Here is a 27235-nt window from a genome sequence, read left to right as displayed (position 1 = left end):
ATTCAAGACTCCATGTTCCTAAATGGGACAGATGTCTGGTGACTGCAGTTGGGCTGGGGGGATCTCTCACACAGATCCTTTTCTCTCCTACCAGGATAAATTAAGTTAGTTTGTTTACGTAATCACAACTGTTTTTTCCCCATCTGCACCAAACGTCTTCACCAAAAAGAGATACAAGCTCACAGCGCATCACGACACGTTGTGAGCTTGTATCCCCCCCCCCAGAATATGGATGCTGGCGTTCAAGTGGTTAATTTCGTTCACCTGGTGTCCTTAATTGAACTATTCCCTGCATGGGTAGACAGAGCTTGACTGACAAATATCAAATACAACCACCCCCCACCCCCCCACACACACACACACACACACACACACACACACACACACACACACACACACACACACACCCTCACATGAGTGTATGCTGAAAGCAATCGCCTGAAGAATGAGACGATCAATCATTAGGTATAATCTGATGGTTCTCCTCCCAACATCTCAAATGCATCTGTCTACTGCCTGATTGCCACACATACCAAACAGTACATGGATATCAGCGACGCACGTACAAACGCACGCACACACACACACACACACACACACACACACACACACACACACACACACACACACACACACACACACACACACACACACAGAGTTTGTCATCCTAACTAACCCCTGAATGCCTAACCTTAACTCCAACATAACCTTTTCACAATTAGTAAATGTTTTCTGTAATCGCGATTTGTTTTTATCCATAGAAATTACCGTGATTTCCTCACGCGACCAGAACAAAATGTTCCCACAATGTCAATTTATCTCGGTTTACTATCCCCGTGGGATCTTTTGGTCCCACAAAGATAGCAAAACATGGTAAACTATGCACGCACACACACGCACGCACACCAGAGTCAGGCCCAGATGGTATTAGCAGTCATGAGCATGTTTCCCAGTAAAGGGCACTGTTCTACAGGAAGGACAAAGTCATTTTGTATCCTTGTATGTGCAATAATGTTCACTCTCTGTTCTACAACAGTGACAGTCTACCAGTCAAACATCACCGGAAGCATAATATTAACAGCAAAACACCCACGCAGCTTGTTTTGGAGGCCTCTACTGTAAGCTCATTAGATGCCTCTCTTCTCTCTACTGTATCTATATGACCGTGATTATCTTTTGCTTTCGTAAAACTGAATGAAAACATAATTATTCAAATTGAGAATGAAAAAAAGAACAGCAAACAGCAGCAGCTCTTGTTCATTTGCCTGGTATAGGCTCTATGCACAGCAGCCATACTGGACAGAAATTGGGCCCCTTCCTTGCTTCCTTCACAGGTGCTACCAATGATACTAATGAAGGCTCTGTTCCATTTAGTATAGCACAGTGGTTCTCAAACATTTTAATTTCAGGGACCCCCATAACTCTGAGAGTGTACAAATGGAACCAAATGGACCCGGGAGGGTCCATTTGGTTCCATTTTGTACACTCTCAGAGTTACACCCCCTCAAGGAACCATGAGGGTCCCTGGACCACCCTTTGAGACCCACTAGTGTTTCCAGTGAGCCGACATGCACAATATCAGCACCCTGAATTTATTTCCAACATGTCTGCTGTGCATAGAGCCTATTGGACTGAGTCTGAGTATAGGTTTTGAAAGGATGCATCCAGTCCTCGTTGCTATATATATATTGACGTTGCAACTCCGCAGCTTTTAACTGTCTCCAAAATATTTCCCCATCTCCTATCATCCCTACACTGGCTTCCAATCTCTTTTACAATTGAATTTAGAACGTTTACTCATCATGTCAAGGTCTGGTTTAGCTCTAACCTACATTTCAGCAAGACGAGCAAACACATGCTGGGCATTCCAAAGTTCATATCATTATTATTATAGATGTGCCGCCGTCTTTATTGTAGTTCGGACATCATTACAATTACTTCTGTGTGAAGAGACATCAGCTTTAAGTTTGTTGGTGTTGCAGAGAGAAATACTGCAGCAGGGAATAGATGTTATTGTGTGAGTGGGGTCTGAGGGTATCAATACGGACTTGCCATGTTGTATTGTGGTTTTCATCATCTACATTCAAATCTGTGGAGGGATTCAAAATGATTTCAGGCATGAAAAGGCTGTCTGTGATGGATTCTCGTTGCCTTGACATAAGCTACTCTCAGCATCGCTGATTGCCTTTCTCCACTGATGCAATACTATTACTGTTGTGTGTGTAGGCGTGTCTACACACTTGTACACGCACACACAACCTCTCTAACACATCCAGCCTCTTTCCAGTAATTGCTACAGGACATTCTGGTCTAGGTGTCAATGAGTACAACAAATGTATCACAACTGCCTCTGATAGTTTGCCATGGGAAGAACTTGGAAGAATCAGGAACAAAGACAGTAAAATCCCTGAGAGTTACTTGAACTTAAAGCCATGCATTTCATTTTAGCAGCCTTTTTTGGCAACACAGCATCTGTCTGTACAGTAGTCTGTTACAACTGTCTGCCATAGTACCACACCAAAACAAGTGCTGCAGGCAGCGTTGCCAGATTCTGTGAGAGGAACAAGCACCCAGGTCTAGGAAAACCAGCCCAAAAGAAGCGACTATCGGCCACATGAGCACTTTTATTAACATACTGTATACATCAGCTATTTTCAAATAAAATATTGCGGGGAAATTATAATAAGCAGATCTGGCAACCCTGGCTGCAGGGTCCTAGCGCCGAGGATATTTTTGTAAAGCAACAACATTATTGTCAGTACACAGGTGTTGGACCCACGGAAAATGAGTATTCAAACATCCAATCAAAGAATACTGTTATTATTCACAATGTAGGAGAAAGTAAATCCAAGCTAGAACAGCCCTGGTAATCAAATCCAATCAAATCCACAGGCACAACAGAGAACACGCACACAGTCAATACAGGATACAGTCAGCCATGAGCACACAGAAAAGCAGGGTTTAGATAGGAGTGAGTGTGATTAGGAAAACGGAAGGCAGCTGTGATAGTCCACTCTGACTGGTTGAATTGTAATGAGCTGATGAGTGGGCATGAGGCACTGAGATGAGAGGAAATTGGCAATTAGACAGGGCAAAGACCACACATCATGGAGTCAGACACACAATCACCCACCCCCACAGATAGGCCCACACACACTCACGCAGACCTATAATTCATCACAGTTATCAGAAACGGTACATATACATTTTTAAATGAATAAATAAATACATGTCCGTTACATTCCCAGTGCCTGCGTCATAACTTGCGCGTCTCACTCTTCATTAAAAATAGCCTTTAGAGAAGTTGTTCAAAATAATAATAATAATATGGAATGGTTAATTGTGAAAATTTAGACAAATTATATCAACACTTACTTTTGTTACACAGGTTGTTCAAGGACGATAGTCGGCAAGGTTGTTTAACTGTGAGGAATAGGGTGTTCCTCCACATGTATCATGTCCTCCCACTGGCAGGTAAAAAATCACACCCAGTGTGAAGAGAGTGGTGCCTTTACGTGTTTTTACTCATTTTAAGTATTTTTACTCAGTTTAAGTATTTTTACTCAGTTTAAGTATTTTTACTCAAAAGTGTGTGTGTGTGTGTGTGTGTGTGTGTGTGTGTGTGTGTGTGTGTGTGTGTGTGTGTGTGTGTGTGTGTGTGTGTGTGTGTGTGTGTGTGTGTGTGTGTGTGTGTGTGTGTGTGTGTGTGTGTGTGTGTGTGTGTGTGTGTGTGTGTGCGGGCGTGTGTGTGTTGCACTCCTGTTTGTGTGTAATTAGTGTAACTGGTTGCATCTTTGTGTTGCAATCAGCCCCAGCTGTTGAGGTCATGCTGAGGTCGCGCTCAAACATACATACAGACACACACACACACACACACACACGGACACAGACAAAGTCACGTATAGGAGTGGTTGGCACCACTCAAAAAGCAGCAGGCCATGCATATGGGAGCATGGGTATCAGAGGAGGCATGTAGTTCAGTATCATCCCTGTAGACCAACCAGCCCCAACACCAGTAGAGTCACCAGTGACAAGACTACAGGCACAGAGAATTTGGGGATTGGGAGAAAACAGGGAATAATTGGCCCAAATAATAATAACAATAATACTTACTTACTCTTACAACAATAGTGATACTAATAATAATAATAATAATAATAATAATAATAATAATAATAATAATGAATTATTCATTAGCCAGCAATGTATAGTGTCCTTTAGATTCTAGCGTTACCTCGGCGTACAGGGGTGCCAAAAACAAAAAGCTTTAATAGACAGCAGTCAGGAACAGAAATACAGTAGATGCAGTATGAGCAGCAGGAGGAATTTCTTTTGATAATTAGCCATGCCTGTGAAGGATGTTCATTTAAAAAACAAAGAAAAGTAGAACAACAACTAAGGTGTCTGAATTTTAATCTCTAGCAGACTGCTAGAGATGTGCACGTGCGTGTGCGTGTGCACCCTACCTAGGTAGTCAACCTCACTCACCTGTTGTCCCAGCTGTGATTTAGTTCCTGATTTGGCAGCTACCATGAACACCCAGCAGCATCTTATTAAGAACCTCTGCATGTGGTCCATAGGTCTGGACGTGGGGACATCACTGTATCACTGGGACTAATTGGTGTACGCAGTCCTCAGTGAAAGACATAGAGAGATGGAACTTAACATGGTGAAAGAAAGCTGTGCCACTCTCACACCTGTCTGGCTCCAGTCTTCATATAATTTCTGAAACCTTGTATGTCCATGTTTTGGGAATGGAAAAAAAGGAACCTGTTCCAATGCATCCAGTGTAGTTATTGTTTAGTCACAAACTTGTGTTAATACTTTTACTAAAAGTACATTTCACAGTGTGCCGTGTGTCGACGCGTTGTGACCTCGTAGGAGGGCTATCTTTGCTACTTTCGTGCAACACTGTCATTTAACAAAGTAGGCCTATAACATTCAAATATCTTGAATCTTATGGAGTTACAAGGTTTCTGTCCGAAAGTGATTATAACTCTCATTCGGCCAACACTAGCCTGGAATCCAGACTGATTCGCTCCCTTCTGCGGACTTTTTTTGTTTTGTTTTCACTTCAGTCTGTCCGTCTTCCATTTGAGCCTGATTTCCGAACGTCACCTGTTACAGTACGTCATTGCTGATTGGATAGTGCTCAACGAATCACAGTAGAAAGGGAAGTGACTTGAATTTGACTTTGGAAGGCTGTGGTCCCACCCCGCCCACAGACCAGACTGGAAGAAAAAAAAAAGTCTTCTGAATGGAGCGAATCAGTCTTGATTCCAGGCTAGGCCAAAACCTGTCAGAGTAAATTGGATCCCTGTGGTAACTAGAACCCAATGGCCTTTAAAAAGAGCTCTGTCTTGATGAAGTGAGCGTTATTAGGATAACTACACCAGACACGGAAATGTCAGTGATTATGTTCTCTGTAATTTTTTTCACCGCACCTTTCTTGAGGAGTTGTCAGCCTCCACTCTCTGAAAGGCAGGCTGCATGACCTTTAAAGCCCCGCCCACCAAGACCTAGCCACCACCACCCCTCCTCCAGTGCTTTGAACATGTTTTCCTCAACATTCATAAGCAACTCCTGAAAAAGGTGTTTGGTTAAAACTGCTTTTTGTGAACCTATCGTCACAAGGTCATTGTGCAGTGGTTCTCAAACTTCTTCATGTGAAAGACCCCCAAATGAATATGTATGAGGACGCGGACCCCGAAAATATTGTGTGCCAGAGATATACCCCCCCACACAAATGTTGTTTCAAACAACGAAGCTTGGGCTACACTGTATTGCAGTTAGATTTGTTGAACTATACTGTGTATGTGTATGTTTGTGAGCCTGGAAGTGTGTGTTTGTGTATCAACAAGCGTGCGCACGTGTGTGTGTGTCCATGTTTTCTGCACGTGCGCCAGTGTTTGTGGATGTGCATGTGTAGGCCTACAGTACGTACATGCGCGCACGTTCATAATGTATGGACCCCTATGTACTTGCGTAATAGACCTCTATGTGTCCTGCATTCCAGTAAACATCCACAGTAAACAAAGCGCGTGTGTGTGTGTGTGTGTGTGTGTGTGTGTGTATGTGGGGGGGGGGGGGGGGGGGGCTCCTCTGTGTCTCTGTGCTGCTGAACTGGCAGGTACACACACACTGCCTGCTCTGAGATTAGCTCAAAACCTGAAAATCCCAATGCCAGGGAACTGCGCTGCTCTGTGCCAGCTGACATTGATCCAACAGCCACTCACTGACACACGTACTGTACACACGTACGCATACGCATACACACACACAGACACGCACACCTAGCCTCTGCCATGCTGTATTTCTTGTCACAAGTAATGCATTTATTGGATTTATGCTGGTTTCACATGTCCTCGTCCCCCCTTGCCAGGGATTCATCCACCTGTCACTCGTCATGTTAACTGTAGAAATTACACACGCACACGCACACACACACACACACACACACACACACACACACACACACACACACACACACACACACACACACGCTGCACGTCTGTATGCTATTCCGAAGCCAATTTTGGGGGAGCTCGTTTTTGTTCACCCGCATGTGCAAGCCTTTACAACAAATGCATGACTTTTTAAATCACTTGAGATGGTAGAACAAGGCAGGCACGCTGACAGTGAGGCCTTGACAGTTGTGAAGCGTGCCCGGGGGTGGGGGGGGGGGGGGGGGGGGGGGGTTAGGGACTGGGATTTGGGTTTTTAGACAGTTTTTTTTGCTTCAGAAAACTTGCATGCCATTGAGTGCACATGCAAATGGAAATGACCCAGCCATCCATGCACACTCATGCACGCACGCACATACATACATACACACACACACACACACACTCTCCTATAAGGTGATGTACTCACACACAGCATCAGATCATTTTGTTCCAACTAATGCGGCGGAAATGTACTACAATGTACTGTCACATTACACTGAGAGATTAATGTAAAAAGACTTATTGAAAAATATGAAAGTATACGTTATTTCCATTGAAATTTTTCGCTTTAAAAAATATATACTATATTCAAAGATTTGCACACATTTTCACGATAAAAAAAATAGCAGATATTCAAGTTCGTAGCGCGGCACTCGATGCCGTGCTATGAGCTTGTATATCTGCTATTTTTAAATAGCCCAAAGTATAAAATAATGGTAACAAATTGTAAAAAATAATAAGTATATGCGTTCCCGGGTTGAATGGGTTAAGTGGTCAGATGGGTGGGCTGCAGGCGAACACTTTTTGCGATTTCCAAGTGGGCCCCTGATCCAGAAAAAGGTTGTGAACCAGTGAACTTAAAGGCCCTTATATGAAGAGTGATAGAATGAGGTCTGTGGTGGGTGGAGTCAGTGTGCGGCGACTCGGTCTCATGGGATGCTGGGACAGTGCAGGACAGCTCCACTGATGAGAGGAGACAAAGAGAGATGGAGAGAGACACTCGAAAAAAAGAAGTCAGATTTAAGGGGCAGTACCCTCGCACTCAAATGCATGTGTGCACACGCACGCACGCACGCACGCACGCACGCACGCACGCACGCACGCACGCACGCACAGAGGAACACACACACACACAACTTTTTTCGTAATTAAACGTTTTTCAACATTTTTCCCGAACACTTTCAAGATTGTTTTTAATGTCCAAACATAGCAGATGTACAAGCTTGTGAGCTTGTATATCTGCTATTTTTGAATAGCCAACGCTAAAAATCTAAAATGACACAGATGCTTTCCCGGTTTTAATGGGTTTAGGGTGTGTGCACTGACACGAATGCAAACAGATATCAACGTGGACAGATTCACGCACGCACGCACACACGCACGCACGCACGCACGCACGCACGCACGCACGCACGCACGCACACACACACGCACACGCACACGCACACGCACACATGTCACTGTCAGTCACTTAGCCACAGAGGCATAGACACAGTCACCTTGTACAGAACGTGTTTATACAAAGAGAGGACAGGGACAGACAGGCTGAGAGAGAGAGAGGGGGGGAGAGAGAGGTCGGGGGGGAGAGAGAGAGAGAGAGAGAGTAGGAGAGATAGGGAGGGAGAGAGGGGGAGGGAGGGAGATAGAGGGAGAGAGATGCCTGGATGATTCCAGATGCCATCCCTATACCAACTGCAAGTCACGTCAGTCCCTGCCTGCCCTGCTCTCTCTCTCATATTAAGTTGCTCTGGAGGAACACCACATAAATGCCTCTTATCGCGAAAGAAAAACAGCATCTTTCTTGTCGCGTGCAGTGTAAATGAGACATTAATGTGCCTGTGTACACCAGTGTTAATTGAAAATGTAATTCAAGCTTGACTCTCAGAAACGTCGGTGCGTGGGAGTGAATCCTGTAAATAGCCTACAGTACACCTTTTCACCGTTTGCCTCTCAGAGAGAGAGAGAACAACACCACGCTGCGTGTTACTTCCTGGTTCAACACGTTTCCTCACACATACTGACGCTGCATCGCATACTGTAGCCAGTGTTGCCAGATTCTGTGAGAGAAACAAGCAACCAGGTCTAGGAAAACCAGCCCAAAAAGAAGCGACTATGGGCCGCATGAGCACTTTAACATATACATCAGCTATTTGAAAATAGCAGATCTACAAGCTCTACAAGCAACGCGTCGCATCGCGACGCGTTGTGAGCTTGTAGATCGGCTATTTTCAAATAAAATCTTGCGGGGGAATTATAATAAGCAGATCTGGCAACCCTGACTGTAGCACGTCGCACTTCAGCTCCTGCTTCAACTGATAACCTTTTGCTCGCTTTCTTTCAATCTCGTCTTGTACATAGTATACCCCCCCCCCCCGATCATATCTCATCCCACCTTACTGAATGCACACACCATCCTATCGTATATCCAAGTACAGTATACATGTATTATGGTCATGTGGTCTCCTCTTGTCCCCCCCTGGTCTTCCAGTGGCTGACTTGTCTTGGAGTGCAGGCTGCCATGTGCCGTCATGTGCCTCTGTGTGTCTGTTGTGCTGCTGCTGGGGGATTCAGCTGAGTGGCCACATGCCTTAAATACATTCACTTCACAGCCACGGCACAACAGGGACCCCCCCACCCCCTGCTTGTCTGCCCCCCCACCCCCTTGCTCTCTCTCTGTTTTTTTTCCTCCACATTTCCGTCCACACCCCTTTTTTTTCTCCCGCATTCTCCTGTCGCTGTCCTCATCTCTGTCTTTGTGTTTCTCTCCATCTCCCGTTCCTCCTCCTCCTCCTCTTTGCCCCTCTCTCTCTCTCCCCCCCCGCTGCTTACTTTTCTCCGCCTATACCTGTCTCATTCTCGCTCTCATCTCTCTCATCCACACTTTTATCTCCCTGTTATCTCTCTCTCTCTCTCTCTCTCTCTCTCTCTCCCCAACCTCTTGACACTGATGTAGCAGCACTTTGGTTCAAACACCAGACAAACAGGAATCTAACTCAAAAGAGCCTCATTTGTCCCAGTTGAATTAAAATGGATTATGTGTGTGTGTGCGTGTGTGTGTGTGTGTGTGTGTGTGTGTGTGTGTGTGTGTGTGTGTGTGTGTGTGTGTGTGTGAGAGGGTGGGGTCATAATGGTGCAGTGGGGTGGTCATGTGTGGACCTTTCTGCAGGGGTTTGTCCCTACTCGCCCCCGTTGCCCAATGGCTGCATTATACAGGATACTGTCAGCAACCAAAGTGGATTCCTCTAGTGGTGTACGGACGTCACGCACGCACACACACACACACACACACACACACACACACACACACACACACACACACACACACACACACACACACACACTCAGAGACCTGATCTCGCGTCTCTCCTTTCCAGAGGAGAGAGACATGAATAAAACAGGAGAGCATTGGGACTTGGTGAGAGACATCAGGGGGTGCAGTGGGTTTAGTTGGGGTGGGTTCAACCGTAGAAGACAAAGCTCTCTGCAGTTGCAGTGGCAGCTCCATGTTCGTGCAGCGATCTCCGTGTCTGGACTTACAGGATTAGCTTTCTCTCTCTCGCTCTCTCTCTCTCTCAGATGCTGTCTGCTTTGAGAATACGCTGCACTTCTTAGCTACCAAGGGCCTATATGCAATGTACACACACATATTGTATGTGTGTGTAGACACACACTGCATTCACACAAACACCAAGAGATTTAGGCATACTATGCATGTGCATATAAACTCTCCTCTACCCTTTTGCATTTGACACTGTGTGTGTGTGTGTGTGTGTGTGTGTGTGTGTGTGTGTGTGTGTGTGTGTGTGTGTGTGTGTGTGTGTGTGTGTGTGTGTGTTTGTTCGTGTGGGCATGCGCGTGAGTGTCTCGAATTAGAGTTCCATTTCGGTTAAGAGTTCCATTTCAGTGGTTTACATAAAAAATAAAAGGAGAACCGCTGCATTAGATGTGTGCTGAGCCGTCAGCTGTGCATGGTCCTCAGTTATCTGTCTTTAAATACCAAGTCATCTTGGTAATCTTTGCTGGAAGATATATCAGATAAAACCGCCTTCAGTGTTGGTCTGGAACTGCCTCTATTTGTGTGTGTGTGTGTGTGTGTGTGTGTGTGTGTGTGTGTGTGTGTGTGTGTGTGTGTGTGTGTGTGTGTGTGTGTGTGTGTGTGTGTGTGTGTGTGTGTGTGTGTGTGTGTGTGTGTGTGTGTGTGTGTGTGTGTGTGTGTGTGCGCGCGGGAGGGGTGAATCTGTCCACGTTGATATCTGTTTGCATTCGTGTCAGTGCACACCCCTTAATGCTGCATTCCTCCCGTGTCTCTATGCCGCTCACCCGATCAATACTCCCACATCTCCCCTGGTCCTCCGGCCTGCCAAGGAAGCTGTTATAACATCTTAACACTGAGTGTGAACCCGCTGGTTCTTGAGAAAACAGCCGCCGAAAAAGAAAATGAAACCGCCATCTTTTTGGCCCCACCGTTTCCCCTGTAAACACAGTGCAGCGCGTCAGCATTGGACAGGGTTCACCGGTTCTGTGATTTGAAGTGATTTGAGGCTTATCTTCTCTTCCTGCATATGAGAGAGAGAGAGGGAGAGAGAGAGAGGGAGAGAGAGATAGAGAGACATGTGATGAGGCATCAACATCATTGCGCGTTAGCCCCCGTGTCGGTGTTATCCAACCGGATTAGTCTTGAATTTCGGTGGAAGTGATCACCACCTGAAGAGACAATGTTGCTTTTAATTACACACTTTGCCAAAAAAAAAAGTATAATTTGCGTGTGTGTGTGTGTGTGTGAGAGAGAGAGAGAGAGAATAGGTGAGACGTGAAGAGAGGCAGAGAAGTGGAGGAGAGCGACAACCGTTAATTAGAAGATATTGTGCTGGTTGACTTATCTCACTTATCACTTATTCACTAGCTGCACATTGCACTTCAGCTTCATGCATGAACTTCTCACCTTTTATAGTATACACACACCATCCTATATCTTATCTGTGACCATTTTTTAAATAGCTCAGGCAATTTCTATTGTTATAGGCTATTGTTACAGGGAATGTTCAAATACATACAGTGTGTGTGCCTTTTTTTTCTTCTTCTTTGACTTAACCTGTGCATTCTTTTTTACTGTGTTATGTTGTTGTCTGGTTTGTATTGTTACATGTCAAAGACTACGGATGAAAATGAGCGCCCTTGCTAAATCCGGTATTATATTATATATTTACACTACACCATGTGCAGTTTGTATGTATTGTTCATCCTATATTAAAATTGGCTTAAGGGAGGCCGTCCGAACTCTAGATGTATATTAACCTGTAGTTAATACACACACCATCCTATCTTATTTCATCTTATCTCTTTGAAAGTATCTACACCATACTATTCACCATCGTCAAAGGTAGAAGAACATACTGGAGCAGCTCAGACAATAAGCCTCTTTATTAAGGTGCTAAGTATGATGAAAGACAAAGACTGAGGTTTCGATACTACTGCATCGAAACGTCAGTCTTTGAATGTTCGACTCCCGCCTCCTGTGTACAGTGCTGGAACGGTGATTTTGCCACCGGTCATGCTGTGAAATCTCACAATTTCTGACCAAGGACACTATGACAAAGTGTGTGCTATCTCTCTCCATTAATTCATTGCCATCTGGTAGCCTCGTTGCCATGCCTTACTCATCTGAGAAGAGAAAAGCCTGGTCACGGCCTGAAGCATAGAGTGTCTATAGGGGCGGGACTTCTGTCGTACATATTTCCCCCGGAAACGATCTTTTTCGACCAATCACAACACTCGTTTCATTCACAAAGAATGTAAACAGATTTGTAAAGTGTCAACGTCATTTCCTGGGGCGGTACTTCCGGCAAATGCCGGTTGCTTCCGTTTAGACACTCCTAACCGGCTAGGTCTTGTCTTGCCCAGCGTGGCCATCTGGTTGGTTGCCAGCAGACTGCGGAAATAAAACAATATAAATAACAAGTACCGCGATTTTCTGACCAAGCACACGTGATGTTGGTATCGGTGTCTATGGGGTGATGTGCGGCTAGTTAGAATATGTTGGAGGTGCAAGAACCGTACGAACTTTGGCAAGGTAACGTTTGTTTTCTCCACAATTATGTCATTTTTTGTGCATTACCTTGCTGCGCTTTGTTTTCGCGCAGCGTATGCTGCGGCCTCAAGAGGCATTTTAATGTAAAACTAGAATGTAATTGGCCCATAACATGGTGGGACCATAGCTGCTGGCATGCTCTTTGTGTTTGCCTGCGATCAAACCACTGCCTCTCTGATCAATCATCAACATGGGACCACCAGTGTAAAAGAGAAGGTACAGTGTTATCCACTATTTGATATGGATCCACTCTGAAAACAGCAAAGTGGGGATATTCCTCTTAACTGTGATTTATGGGAATTAAACTACATCAAATGTCTCTCTCTCTCTCTCTCTCTCTCTCTTGCGCGTGTGTGTGTGTGTGTGTGTGTGTGTGTGTGTGTGTGTGTGTGTGTGTGTGTGTGTGTGTGTGTGTGTGTGTGTGTGTGTGTGTGTGTGTGTGTGTGTGTGTGTGTGTGTGTGTGTGTGTGTGTGTGTGTGTGTGTGTGTGCACATGCATTTCCGAGCGTGTATGCTCTAACTAACTAAAGGCAGATAAGAGGAACGGTGGGATGCCCATGAAAGGTTAATGTTAAATGTGGCTTCATATTTTAAAAGGAAGTGCATTAGGACTCTGTATCTCCATCAGTCTCTCTCTCTATCTCTCTCTCTCTCTCTCTCTCTCTCTCTCTCTCTCTCTCTCTCTCTCTCTCTCTCTCTCGTCCTCAGAGCTGCATGTGTCATGTGACGCTGACTCACTGCATTCCTCTCACATGCTGCCATGCCGCCACCAATGAATGAGATTCAGATTCAACCTTATTGTCACATCACAGGTTCACAGGCGTAAAGAAGTGGGCGAACATTCTTTTATTTTGCACGCACCATCATTTCGTAGTTTTTGTGAGAAGATAGAGGTAGAGTAAGGGAGAGAAAAGAAAAACAGGATAGAAACAGGTTGAAAATGAAAAACAAATAATCTCCAAGTAAGATGTTGTGAGCTTGTAGATCAGATATTTTCAATATTTGATATACAATAAAGTACGTAGGCTTTAAGACAAAAGAAAATGGCAGTGACAGCTGCGTAAGTGACCGTGCGCATGCACATCCACAACCGGTCCGGCCCACATCGAGTCACGTTTCCCCCAATGTGGCCCTCGCCTCAAAAGGAGATTGACAGCCCTGCTTTAAGTGGTTACGAGATGCACATAATTTAACTCTGAAGTGTAACCAAATGGACCCGTAAGGGTACACTCTCAAGTTATGAAAAAGGTAGTGCACGCATATTCGTGGCCCAGGTGGTAGACAAACAAAGTATTGTGAAAAAAAAGAATAGTCTGCACACTGGTAAAGTTGCAAAAAGCTCCACTTGGTAATTTATTGCTCGTCAACGTTTCGGCCTGTTCAGACCTTCATCAGGACATATAATATATGATATATATTTCTTCTTTTTTTCTTCGTTTCTTCTTTTTTTCCTTTTTTATCAAGTTACACATAGATAAATAAGCACCGAGCATGCGCTGACGTGTGTTTGTTTTGTGTTGTTGAGGGGTTTTGTTGTTGTTTTGCGCTTATCTCTGCCCCTTTATGAGAGCAGATCACGCACACAGTGTTGGTTGAAAGGCCCTTTTTTTGTTTATAGTGGAACAGCTCAAGGTTGTTCCGCGCGCCGCTTTTCGACGTCTGCATGCTTGGGAGTGAAACAACACCGGGGGGATCTCTGAGGGAAAAAAAACACACAAGTGGGAGAACAAAGAGGCACAAATGATGACATGAAAATGCAGCCGAACAAAGGCTCAATCACACACACAAGCGGCTGTTTTGACTGGGGAGATAAATATATGCTTAGGGAAGGGAGTGTCAGTCAAGCCTGTCAATTATCCCGCGGCGAAACGGATTCCCGTTGCTTTTTTTAGTTTAACTACTTTCCCCGTGTTTTAATGTGTGAATCTGTCCATTATTGGTCGCCTCCTGCGTGCGCAAATCCTTTTTTGTAATCTTTGGGGTTTTTGATGTGGCAGTCTTGATGTGAAGAATAATTTGGCTGTCATTTTATTTTATTTATTTATTTATTAAAGCTTTCACACAACACACACACACACACACACACACACACACACACACACACACACACACACACACACACACACACACACACACACACACACACACACACACACACACACGCGCACACACACGCACGCACACACTCCTATGAGAGTACAATGTCCCAAAGTACCCAGTCACTGTCCCTTCCTCACGTGCACAAAGTAAGCTGCACGCACGCACACACACACGCACACACACTCACTCGCGCGAAATCCGCTGAATTTCTCGTCCTCTTTGTCCGCGGTCCTGCATCACACAGTCAACCCAATTACTTGGAGTCAGTGCGGTTCAGCGGGAGAGAAAGCCTAATTTGCGGCATGTCACCAGCTAATTTGTGACATGTGGCGAGCCCTTTGAACATGATATCACACACGCAGCCTGTTGGATGTCATGAGTGAGTCAAGCTGCGAAGGAAACAGCTTCTCCTCTTTGATCTCCCCAACAGCCCTCCCCTGTGCTCCACTTTGCTTCTCGTTGCACGTCGTTGGGCGCTGGACTCGCGCCTAATGCTGCGCCCCGCCGTACCGCGGTGTGTCCCGCTTTGGAAAATAGCCGCTCTACAAGCCCCCACACGGTGCATTGTGAGCTTGTAGATTGGCTGTCTTAAGCGTGGCCTGGTAAACCCCTCCCTCCGGAAAACTCATTTCCATTTGTAACAAATGGAAATGAGCTTTCCGGAGGGGGGGGGGGGTTTACCAGGCTAGGTTAAGCGTGGTACACAGTCGTATGACTAGTAAAGTGTAAGTCAGGCTTCATTTTTATTTTTTCCACATCAATGCAGATTTTCCGAAACCAGAAGCTGGTCATCAACCCATTCAATCCGGGAACGCATCTACAAATGTCTTCTAAATCCTTTTTTAAATGTTATTATTTGCATCCCACGGTTTTGTAACCGCTTTTTTCACCCAGTGCCAACTGTCTAAGTGATCCTTAGACGCTAAACTCCCTCTGCCAGCCTAGGGAGAGCCGAGCTCATGCCTCCTTCAATGAGCTTGTATATCTGCTATTTTTGAATAGCCAAAGACATCTTAAAATGACACAGATGCGTTTGCGGATTGAATGTGTTAACATGGGAACTGCTCACAATGTCTCGGAGTTAATCCTTAATGTTCTTAGTTGGAAGCATAGAAATACATTTAACACTCTGCTCCCATGTCAGACACAGAGGAGGAAGTCATCTAACCTCGGGGGTCTTGTTCCATAATGAAGATGCGTTGGTTATGGTATCCAGTGCCCCAGAAAAGTCATCATCATCATCACCATCATATAACCTTTATTTCAACTCGGAGTACAGTTGTGGGGCAGGCCCTCATTTTCCATGTACAGTAGCCGAGATACGGAACACAATACTCAACAACATTTATACACACTCACAGCAATATTAAAATACATGAATCAGAAGACAGAAAATACCCTACAAACTAAGATACTCAAAGAACTAAAACGGATAAACCAAAAATGTAATAAAGCAGTTACAATCTCAAACAAACCACTGCCCTGAAGTACATGGCTGTGAACACAGATGTAAGGGTGCTTATGACCAATCTATACTCGCATATCTACAGTATGGTTAGAAGTGATATGCAATTAAGCCATCATAAGAAATACTTTATTTCGCTGGCTGGCACAGCTGGGAAAACATTTATTCTTCAAAACTGGAAATTTGAAAACTCTCCCTCTCGGAGACACTGGCTGAACGAATTGACTTCCTATTGTACTCCTGATAAGATTTTATACAATGTAACCTGCAACATATGAGAACGTGGTTCTTTTATATCTTTATTGCCATCACTGCGTCCTTGTAACTAAATATAAAGATGGAACTTGTACTGTACCTAGGGTGGGTGGGTGGCTTTTTTTTTTCTTTTTTTTTTGTCTTGTCTTTTGTTTTTTTGTCATTGTGAAAAAAACAGAAAACTTGTATGACATGTTTGTCTAAATAAATATATTAGAAGTGATATGCAATATGCGTTTGGCTGCAACAAGCATGAAATAACATACTTGCTTTGTAAACATTTGGGGGCTCAAACCGCGTGGTAATAGATTTCATTATCGCCACCTGCCGCGGTCACGTCTCAAACACTGGTTAGCATAGGAGAGGAAATGAACTCACTGGCATGGGATTCAAACCGCCCCAGCTGCACAGTATTGTACATTAATCCCAGGAACAAATCCCTTTAGAAACGAATGAATGATCATAGCAAATAAACATTTCACTTCACTCTGAAGCACCTGGCACTCCGCATCACAACGCTTGACCTCCGTTACACCTGTTTTAGCGAGTTCCCCAACCCTTTTCTGGATCAGCAGGGCCCACGTGAAAATCTTGAAAGTGTTCACGGGTCCACCCTTCTGACCACTTAACACGGCAGCCGTTCCGTCTGCCGTGTTAAGTGGTCAGATGGGTGGTATACTTTAAGTTCCTTTTTATCTAACCCAAAGGAAAACATTTTTCAATGTTTTAAAGAAAAAATATAATGTCATTTTTTTTTTCATAACATTAAAATCGTAGTATTTTGCCAATTATTATACCCACTTGCAATATCCACATGTCCCATCAGTGGGGCCCTGGCCCACAGTTTGGGAACCACTGGTTTTAGTGTTGCACCCAAGCCCCCAGAGCCGCTTAGGTAAAACAGTGAAGCGGCCGTCGCCTGGTGGTCAAATCTGAGAATGCAATACTTCCGCATTTAAAATGCTACTACATGCTTCTACCGTCTGTGCGCCTGCTCATAACTCTATGGCCTGTTCTATTTCATTCTATTGGACCCATATTGGACCCAATATTGGTACTTCCAGCAGACTTCCGGGTGCTTGAAACGCCACTGAGCAACTTTCTTTGAAATGAATAGCTGGGGGCGGGGCAGTACGCCCTCTAGATATGTTATAACTCTATGGTTGCACCTCATCTTGTTATAGGTTGCAATTAAATTTAAACGAGCTTTATTGGCATGAGAAAACATACGTTTACATTGCCAAAGCAAGTGTCAAAATATGATAAAAACAGTTGAAAATGGGGAAAGTATATATCCAGTTGGAGGGGGTACAGCATTGTGTTAAACAGAGCTATGTCACATTGCGTCGTTATGTTATATGTACAGGGTATAAAGGTTTTTTCTAAAGGTTGCAGTGCGTAGCATTGGTGAGGTTTTTGACATGTATAGTCGAGACGAGGCCGGGGGTTATATGTCCTCCCCTCTCATTCAGCTGAGTAGGCTCAGTAATTAGGTGGCAGAGAGTATCGTCTGGCCATGAGAAAAGGCACATAAGCCCCTGATACCCAGACGTGATTCTGAAGAGAAATGTCTCATTGGCGCTCCTTTCAACAAATGATCTCCCCTCTTCTCCCTCATAAACCGGCTGACCTCTCACGTCCTCTCGCTCGCTGCGAACTCCTTGACAGCCACAGGTCCTGATTGACTCCTGATAAAGCCCTGATATTTCACAGCCTCTCACCCCCTCGTCTGTGAAGACAGGGCTGGTATATGGGCTTTTCGCTAACAGGGGTGTAAAAGAAGAGTAAAAGCCTGGTTCGTACGCCGTCGCGAGCCTGTGTCGCGCGTCGAAAACAGCCGACCTGCAAGCTCATGACGTGTCGCAATCCGCAATGGGTCGTGAGCTTGTAGGTCGGCTATTTTCGTTACATTACGTTTTTTGTAAGGGGAAAAGCACATTGTGAATTAACCACGCTTTAAATGTTCTATGACATTCGTTTCACTTTTTTTTTATTTTTATGTTTTTTTGTGGGTTTTATGACCTCAATTACACCCAAAGAATGTGGTCTGGGGTTTTCTGAATAATTAGGCTGAAAAGTAATCTGAGCTTGGCCCTTGGGCAGTGAAGTCACAGGCCATTAATCCCACCCACTCTCCTCCTCGCCCCTCCCCTCCCCTATCCTTTCCTTTGGGGGTGGGGCGGAGCAGAGGCAAAATCCCTCAACAGCGACACCCGTAGGCAAAGATTTATTTTTTCATTGCAGTTGAAAAGGCTTTAGAAATGTGAGAGAAAAACACCTGCCATGGATCAATGGAGTGGATTTTTTTGTTAAAACCTTTTATACACGTTTGAACGACCATGACACATACTTTTAATGTGTGGTAAAACTGAACGTCATGAAACCTTTAAAAACAAACTTTAAAAGTGATTGCTGGGTGTGGTCAAATGTGTTTGGTTAGCTTGATAGCATAGGAGGCAGACTAGTCTAGGTTGAGTGAGGTCATCATCAGTGGGGGTGTCAGCTGGTTTCATTGGGTACTGTATGGGTCAGATAGCCGGGTAAACCACCCCGGTCACAGAATTCAATTTCATTTTCATTCTGAATGAAAATGAAATTGAATTCCGCGACCGGGGTGGTTTACCAGGCTATGGGTCAGGCATTAGTGTGTATGGGTATATCATTTATAATTTTGTTGCTGTCTGGCAGATATCGTGTATCTCCATATTTCATATTTGATTCGTTTTTTCATAAATGTATGCCCTATTTTATATCCGTCATATGACAGTGTCTCACAAGTAGCGAAAACCATCATTTGGTACATACAGTAACAATATTCAGAGTAGTGAAATGCGTTTAAACTCAAGTCAAACGTTTAATCTTGAGACGTGCACATGGCAAAGCAACAAAGCCACAACAAAAAGCACACAATCAATTGGATGTTCGACTTGCATCATCATATTTTGCTCATGGAGTCACCCAGGCTCATGAGGTTTGTTTGTTCAATGCTCAGATGTGGCATGGCATTTATCGTCAGTTAAAACTCGTAAACAACGAGCCCCAAAGTGAACATTTTATGTGGACGTTGAAACCAACAGTGTTTTTTTGTTGTGTGAATAAATAGACTAATTCGAGATAGAGACCCCCCACATAACACACAGTTACTCTCTCTCTCTCTCTCTCTCTCTCTCTCTCTCTCTCTCTCTCAGTGGTGGAAAGTAACTAAGTACATTTACTTAAGTACTGTACTTAAGTACATTTTTGAGGTGTTTGTACTTTACTTGAGTATTTCTTATTTCCAATACTTTTACCTCTACTCCACTACATTTTAAGAGGCAAATATTGTACTTTTACTCCACTACAATTATTTGAAAACTTTAGTTACTAGTTACTTGCGGATATAAATTATGATATAATGAAACGCACATTAACCACTTTAACCCTGTTTTATAACTAGGCTATTTGAAAATAGCCGATCTACAAGCTCACAACGCGTCGCATCGCGACGCGTTGTGAGCTTGTAGATCGGCTATTTTCAAATATTTAGTACTTTTACTTTTGGTACTTTAAGTACATTTTGATGCCAATACTATTGTACTTTTACTCAAGTACATTTTTCATTTTGGACTTTTACTTGTAACGGAGTATTTTTATTTTGCAGTATTGGTACTTTTACTTGAGTATAGAATTTGAGTACTTTTTCCACCACTGCGTCTCTCTCTCTCTCTCCCCCCACCTCTGCCTCTCTCTCGGTGCCGTTTCATTGAGTCAGTTATAAAAGGCTATAGTCTTGTCTACAGCACACTGCTCCAGCTTGCTGTGCACGGAGTGAAAACTCAGCGTCTGCGAGACCATTAGATTCATTTAGTCTCTGCTGTGTGTTTTGATCAACTTTGCCTCTGTCTGCACGTGTCTGCAAAATGTTAATGAAAGCCCCCCCCCTCCGCCCTCCCCCCATCGCCACAGCCACTATAGGCAGGTAGGCACGTCTCCGTGGCTCGGTAACTATGGTAACAGATGAGGTGTTTCACGGGATAAAAGTCATTCTTTCCTCCCCCTGTGAAACGGTGCATTTTTTGAATGGAGCCAATTACGGAGGAGTTTCAGCGTGACTCTGACCCCCAAGTGCTTGTACTTTTCGGCTGTTTATTTCTGAACTCGAAATAACACATCGTTTGCCAGGCCATTTTCAAGTGTTTTTTTACTAACCTTTGAAAAATCATGGAATATTTTACGATCGCCTCATTACACACACAAAAAAATAAATGTCCGGTCGCGGTAATCCGTTGCATAGTTGTGGCCAGTTGAATGCGGCTTGTTTTTGCCAAAAAACAACAGAAACGGAGATAAAGCCATTTTCCATATAGAATAAACAGGAAGTGAGTTTTTTTATTTTAATAATGAGTCATTTCCGGGTCTATCCTTTTCTGACAAGCGAGGCATCATTCATAGGTAGTGAACAGCGCCATCTGGTGGAAAACTACTGAAAACACAAATCTCATCAAACTCGTCAGTAGCAGGGCTGCGCCTTAGCAGAATCTGACGAGAAATCTCGTCGGTGGCAGGCACCGTTGTTAAAGGATCTGGAAATGAATTTAAAAACAAAATTTAACATTTAATATCATATTGTTTATGTCCCTCAAACGTTTTTCAAAAGGTTTGAGCCTAAATCAAGCCTCAGATATATAACAAGATGAGGTGCAACACTCATTCCAACTAACTTCTCTCTGGCTTATAAAGCACTTTTACCTGCAATACCACATTGTCCTGATTTCGCATGTGGCGCTATTGAGCCAGTTTGTATGCATGTTATCTCCTGGTTCTGTGTGGAAAAAGTAAAAAGAAAAAAAAGAAAGAAAAAAAATATATATATATATTTTCTATGTTGGAACTGAAAAACGGGAGGGATTGTACCGCTAGTGATGTCACTTTCGGGGGCAAATCACATAAAACCCCAGATACAGATGTGCCACTTCAAAACTTCACACGTTACTGTTCTTTCCCTGAAAGTGCCCTGAAAATGCATGCATTTCCTCCCTTTTCTGCCCTTAAAATGCACTGTTTTGCCCCTGAAAAGAAGTTGTCACTACACCCCCCCATTTTTCCCTTCAACAGACATCCATATACATGAGAACAAAAGAATGTGTGTTGAATGTGGTGTCAGACTCATTATGAGGCGAAAGGTGATTTGACCAGTTGCTCAAATTAATTAGCATCATAAAAGCAGTGATCATTAAAATAATTCACCATTTTAAATGCCCTTTTTTGTCCCTCTTATTGCCCTGGGAATCCCCTGAAAATTTACTGTCTTGGCGATGGCAGGACATGTGAAGTTTTGAAGTGGCACATCTGTATGCTGTGAAAGAACTGGGGTCTTTTTGGGGATAGAAGAGAGGTAGGGGAGACCAAAAACACACAAAAAAGAAGAAAAAGTTAAAATTCATGGTGTAGTCCCTTTAACCAACAAACGCTGTGGCTCCTGCTCGATGGCCATACAGTATTTTCCAGACAGTCGTAGGTGGTGAGACCAGCTATGTTGTATGGTTTAGAGACAGTCACACTGAGGAAAAGAAGAGAGGAAGCAGAGCTGGAGGTAGCAGAGACTAAAATGTTGGGATTAACAAGGATGGATAGAACGAGTACATCAGAGGGACAGTGCATGTTAGATGTTTAGGTGATAATAAAGCCAGAGAGGACAGACTGAGATGGTTTGGACGTGTACAGAGGAGACATAGTGAGTATATCGGTAGAAGGATGCTGAGGTTGGAACTGCCAGGCAGGAGGCCTGGAGGAAGACCAAAGAGGAGATTTATGGACGTAGTAGTGAAAGAGGACATGAAGTTAGTTGGTGTGAAAGAAGACGAGGCAGAGGACAGGGTGAGATGGAAGCAGATGATTCACTGTGGCGACCCCCGAAGGGAACAGCCGAAAGGAAACGAAGAAGAAGACTTTCCCTCACTTAACCGCATAATGTGGCGGTTCTCTACAACATGGGGTCCGGGGACCCCCAGCGGTCCCTGAGGGGGTTCCAGGTGGTCCCCAGCGAATTGGTTTATAGTTAGGGTCTATAACCATTATGGGTCCATTTGGTTCAATTTTCTACACTGTCAGTGTTAAATGAACAGTCAGGATTTAACAGTGCAGATTGAAGGACTGCCATATCAAATGGGGGGTCCGTGGCAAAAAAAGGATATCAAACTGGGGGTCCTTGAAGTTAACAGGGTTGAGAATCAATGTTATAGATCCTCATGGAAGCCACGTGTTGCCGTGACCTTGCTGTGTGACCTGCATCAGATACACATACGCTATGAGGCCCATACACACACACACACACACACACACACACACACACACACACACACACACACACACACACACGTACACGTACACGTACACGTACACGTACACGTACACACACACACACACACACACACACACACACACACACACACACACACACACACACACACAAATACACATACACATACTGTACACTTGGGTGGCTGCATGGACTATATGTGAATCAGTGATAGACTCCTCAAGTTACGCAGCTGGCAGTACAAGCCTCAGCATTCCCCCAGATCCCATACCAATATGTTGCAATTGCCATTTTATTCCCAACTTGCAGGCCCGCAATCAGAGGATTCTTTTTTTTCACATCGTGCATCCTTTGATCCTGTCAGAAAGAGACAAAACAAACACACATATGCACACGCACACACACACACACACACACACTCCTTGGCAACACTGCGGCCGTCTCTGTGGATCTCTGACCTCCCAGCGCCCGCACCTTGACCCCTTTAAACTGGTGTCCATGTATGCTGCAGCTGCTCCCTGAGGCAGCAGAGTGAATAAACTATACATCTATAGACCCACCACTGTGCTGATGCTGCTCTGGCACCTGGGACGAGAGAGTTCTCTGTGTGTGTGTGTGTGTGTGTGTGTGTGTGTGTGTGTGTGTGTGTGTGTGTGTGTGTGTGTGTGTGTGTGTGTGTGTGTGTGTGTGTGTGTGTGTGTGGGGTGGGTGGGTTATATAGAAGGGGAGGATAGCAGTGAGTGCAGGACAACAGGAAGGTATCTAAAGGGCTGTGTCCACACAGCATGTATTTTTTATGCCGTAGCTCTGCACTGAGGTCTGTCTGTCTGTCTGTCTGTCTGTCTGTCTGTCTGTCTGTCTGTGTTAGTCTCGCAAAGCACTGTGTCATGTATCCAGCCGTATCCTCAGTACTTCCAAAACACTGAATTATTGAAATATCGCAGTGGTTCTCAATCTTTAACCCATTAAGACCGGGAACGCATCTGTGTCATTTTAGATTTATTTGGCTATTCAAAAATAGCAGATATACAAGTTCATAGCGCTATGAGCTTGTAGATCTGCTAAAATCGTAAACAAATATTTTTTTATATTCTTTTTCAAAAATCTGTTAGGATTTAGAAAGCATTTTAAGAATCAGACTCCGGCCTTAATGGGTTAATTCCAAGAGCTTCCATAACTCTTGACATTGCGGGTCAGAATGGAACCCTGCAAGTGGGTTTGCTGTTGTTAATCTTGGCCACCGATTTTCTTCAATTCACAAGTATTTTCTTCTTTTGTCTGGGTTCTGCATTCACCGCGAGGGAATGCGACAAAAACGAAATACTGTCCACGAATTCAAGGCTTCACGAGTAATTGATAGGAGAAAAAAAAAAGTCATTTTGGAGATGAAGTGTTCCCTTTAACCTCTATCCATGCAGCTTCTCTGAGACACAAATGTTAATTACCACTCCTCCACCACACTGCCTCATGGGAAACTAGCGGCTACGTATAACAATCCTCCTATTCCAAAGCCTCAATTGTGTGTGTGTGTGTGTGTGTGTGTGTGTGTGTGTGTGTGTGTGTGTGTGTGTGTGTGTGTGTGTGTGTGTGTGTGTGTGTGTGTGTGTGTGTGTGTGTGTGTGTGTGTGTGTGTGTGTGTGTGTGTGTGTGTGTGTGTGTGTGTGCTTGTGCGCGCGTGTGCATGTGCGCGTGCGTGTGCGTTATACTTGTGAGCCACAAGTATAGCAGAATTTGAGAAATAGACTTTGTGAGGACCATTTTCCTGGTGAAGAGAAATGGTTGTTTTATGGGCCACACATCTGTGTATGCGTGCCTTTGTAATTGTGTCTCTTTCTTAATTGTAGAAAAGTACTCCTCAATTGGTTTACCTGCTGGGTTAAATGCAAGGCACGCAAAGGGAAATGTCATCAGTATATGCCCATATTTGGGCATATACTAATGACATCATGGATCTCCATATACGGGCATAAAAGAGACACAGATAGACAGACATCTCCCTATATGGGCACACAAGAGACACAGACAGGACGGGTACAACAGTTCCCCCGACACTGACTCACTCAGACATATCGGTCAGATCGGCAGTTCCATGTAGGTGTGAGGGCCGCGCCGTGGCCCCAACTCTAGATGGTATAAATATTTTTACAATTGAAAGTCCTGCATTCAAAAATGTTACTAGAGTAAAAATATTGGTATCAAATATATTACACTATTTGTTTTTTCACATTCTCAAAAATAGCTAAAATAGCAGATCTTGAAGCTCACAATGTGTTGCATCATGACACGTTACATCACGATGCGTTGTAACTTGTGAGCTGCTTGTACTCTTCATTTGTGTTTCATGTACAGTAAGCCGTTGAAGCTATACTGCCTCTGCTGTTTCTTAGTGCCTTATCACAATCCGCAATCCATCACGCCGGCTCATAAATAAGTGTTTGTTTTCCGTTCATGTTTTTATCTCTTGATATGGTGTGTCGACTGCAAAAATCTGCATCTGTGAATTTCCATAACCGTAAAAAAAGTATGGTTTCATATGTATTTATACAGCCACATTTTTACGATGATGGATTACGCTAATGTGAAAAAATGCTGGCGGTATCCTTTAAGTCTTGTCCAGTCTGGAATGTGGCGCTCACAGCATCTGTTACCGTACATCCTTTATAGCTGTGATTGGATGAAACGTGATTAGATTACTGCTAGTATACAGCTACTAATGTCAGCATTGTTTGTAATGGGAGGTAATGATGCCATATTTGATGCTGCCCAGACACAGGGACGTGAATCAGAGGATTAATGGACTCAGTCAAGCCCGTTATCCATTAGGAGTATACTGTGGCTAACTGAGGAGACTTGGTGAGCACCACTGCGGTACAGCAGGAGAATAGGAATGGACCGTATGGCCAGAATAGCGCTGTCAAATGTTTAACAGAGTTCTGCCATTTTCGATGTCAAAATTGGCCTCTTTATATAGCTGAATGATTGAAACAGACAGGATCATTTGCTCTCTGTCTCTTTCTGTCTGTCTGTCTTTCTCCTCTCTCTCTCTCTCTCTCTCTCTCTCTCTCTCTCTCTCTCTCTCTCTCTCTCTCTCTCTCTCTCTCTCTGTGTGAGGAATGAGACCACATGCTCATGTTTCTGAGTGATAGCTAATAATTCTGCAAACCAATTAGGAATTCAATCAGCATGTGATCCAATAAACATAATACAGAGCAACACAAGCTTCCTCATGTGGGTAAAAGTGTATATGTATCAAGTTTAGTGAAGCACAGCGTGTACAGACACATCATTAACAACATGCAAATCACACAACACACTGGACTATTTACAGCTCTCGTGTAAACAAAGCCAAGCACATCACACAGTTGTGAAAAAACAAGGGCAGTGTCAGGGAAGTATAAATCATTATAATATATAGATAATATAACTAGATGTGTATGAATTATAAATATGTGCAATTTTTGTACACTGATTGCTGAGTAGGCCACCACGTTTTGTGTTTTATTCCCATTATGTGATCCATTACGGGGCGTCTAATTACGATTAGGCATCCAAGCAGAGCTATTTCATTCCACCATGCTGTACTAAGAGCAATTTCCAGAGGCCTGGGTAATATTGCAATCAGGAGTATTGTATTTGTGAGAAGAACACTGCATGCAGGTACTGTGCAATTTGATTATTAACCCATTGAGACCTGAAGCCGATTCTACATGTCTCCTAAATCTCAACAGTATTCTGAAAAACGTATGTTTCTATATCAGTGGTGCTCAATCTTTTTCATGTCAAGGACCCCCAACGTATTTGGCCGCGGACCCCCATCAAAATATTTTGTTCCAGGGACCCCCCAGAAGCAAAGATTTGAGTTAAAAATGTTCGCTTTAAAAATATATCTATTCAAAGATTTGCACACATTTTCACGAATTTTCAAAAATAGCAGATCTACAAGCTCATAGCGCGGCACTCGGTGCCGCGCTATGAGCTTGTATATCTGCTATTTTTGAATAGCCAAAGTGTAAAATAATACTTTTTAGCTAAAATCTAAAAATGACACAGTTTCAGGTCTTAATGGGTTAACAAATAGCGTTTTATCCGGTAGAGGTAATCCTTTGCATAGTTGTGGCCTGTTGAATGTGGCTCGAGAAATCTCGTCTGGCAGGCGAAGAGTTAAAATCGTAGTGTTTGGCATTTGTTTTGCACTTGCAATTCCCCCCCGGCCCACCAGTAGGCGCCGGCCCACTGGTTGAGAATCCCTGATCTAGAACATTTATTGCGGACACAGGTGCAATAATCTCATCCTCTTTCACACGCTCAATGTTTAGGCAATATTCTATTTTATTTTATTCATTTTTAGGTGCATTTTGAGACGTGAGAGTTATTGATCTGTCAGAGATTAGGATGTTATTCAACGCTCCCTCCAGCTGCTACCCGAATTCTCTCTGTCTCTTGAGGCTCCAATTTCACACTGTAAAATCCTGAGTGTTGACATTTCTTTTGAGAGTTTTATCGGTTCCGGTTTCACGCTCTAAATGAACACTGGATTTCCGCAGTGTGCCATGCCTTCAGACAAAGGCAGCCCCTGAAACACT

The 27235-nt window shown here is 43.9% G+C and overlaps 1 protein-coding gene across 1 annotated transcript in view; it reads left to right on the top strand.

Moving 5' to 3' along the window:
- Positions 1 to 27235, top strand: part of cadm2a (cell adhesion molecule 2a) — a 406511-nt gene that overhangs the window by 187180 nt on the left and 192096 nt on the right. The gene's annotated exons all lie outside the window — the stretch shown is intronic.

Source organism: Gymnoscopelus microlampas (assembly GCF_963454915.1).
Source record: "Gymnoscopelus microlampas genome assembly, chromosome: 12".
Classification (NCBI taxonomy): domain Eukaryota; kingdom Metazoa; phylum Chordata; class Actinopteri; order Myctophiformes; family Myctophidae; genus Gymnoscopelus; species Gymnoscopelus microlampas.
This window is presented reverse-complemented; position numbering and strand designations above follow the sequence as displayed.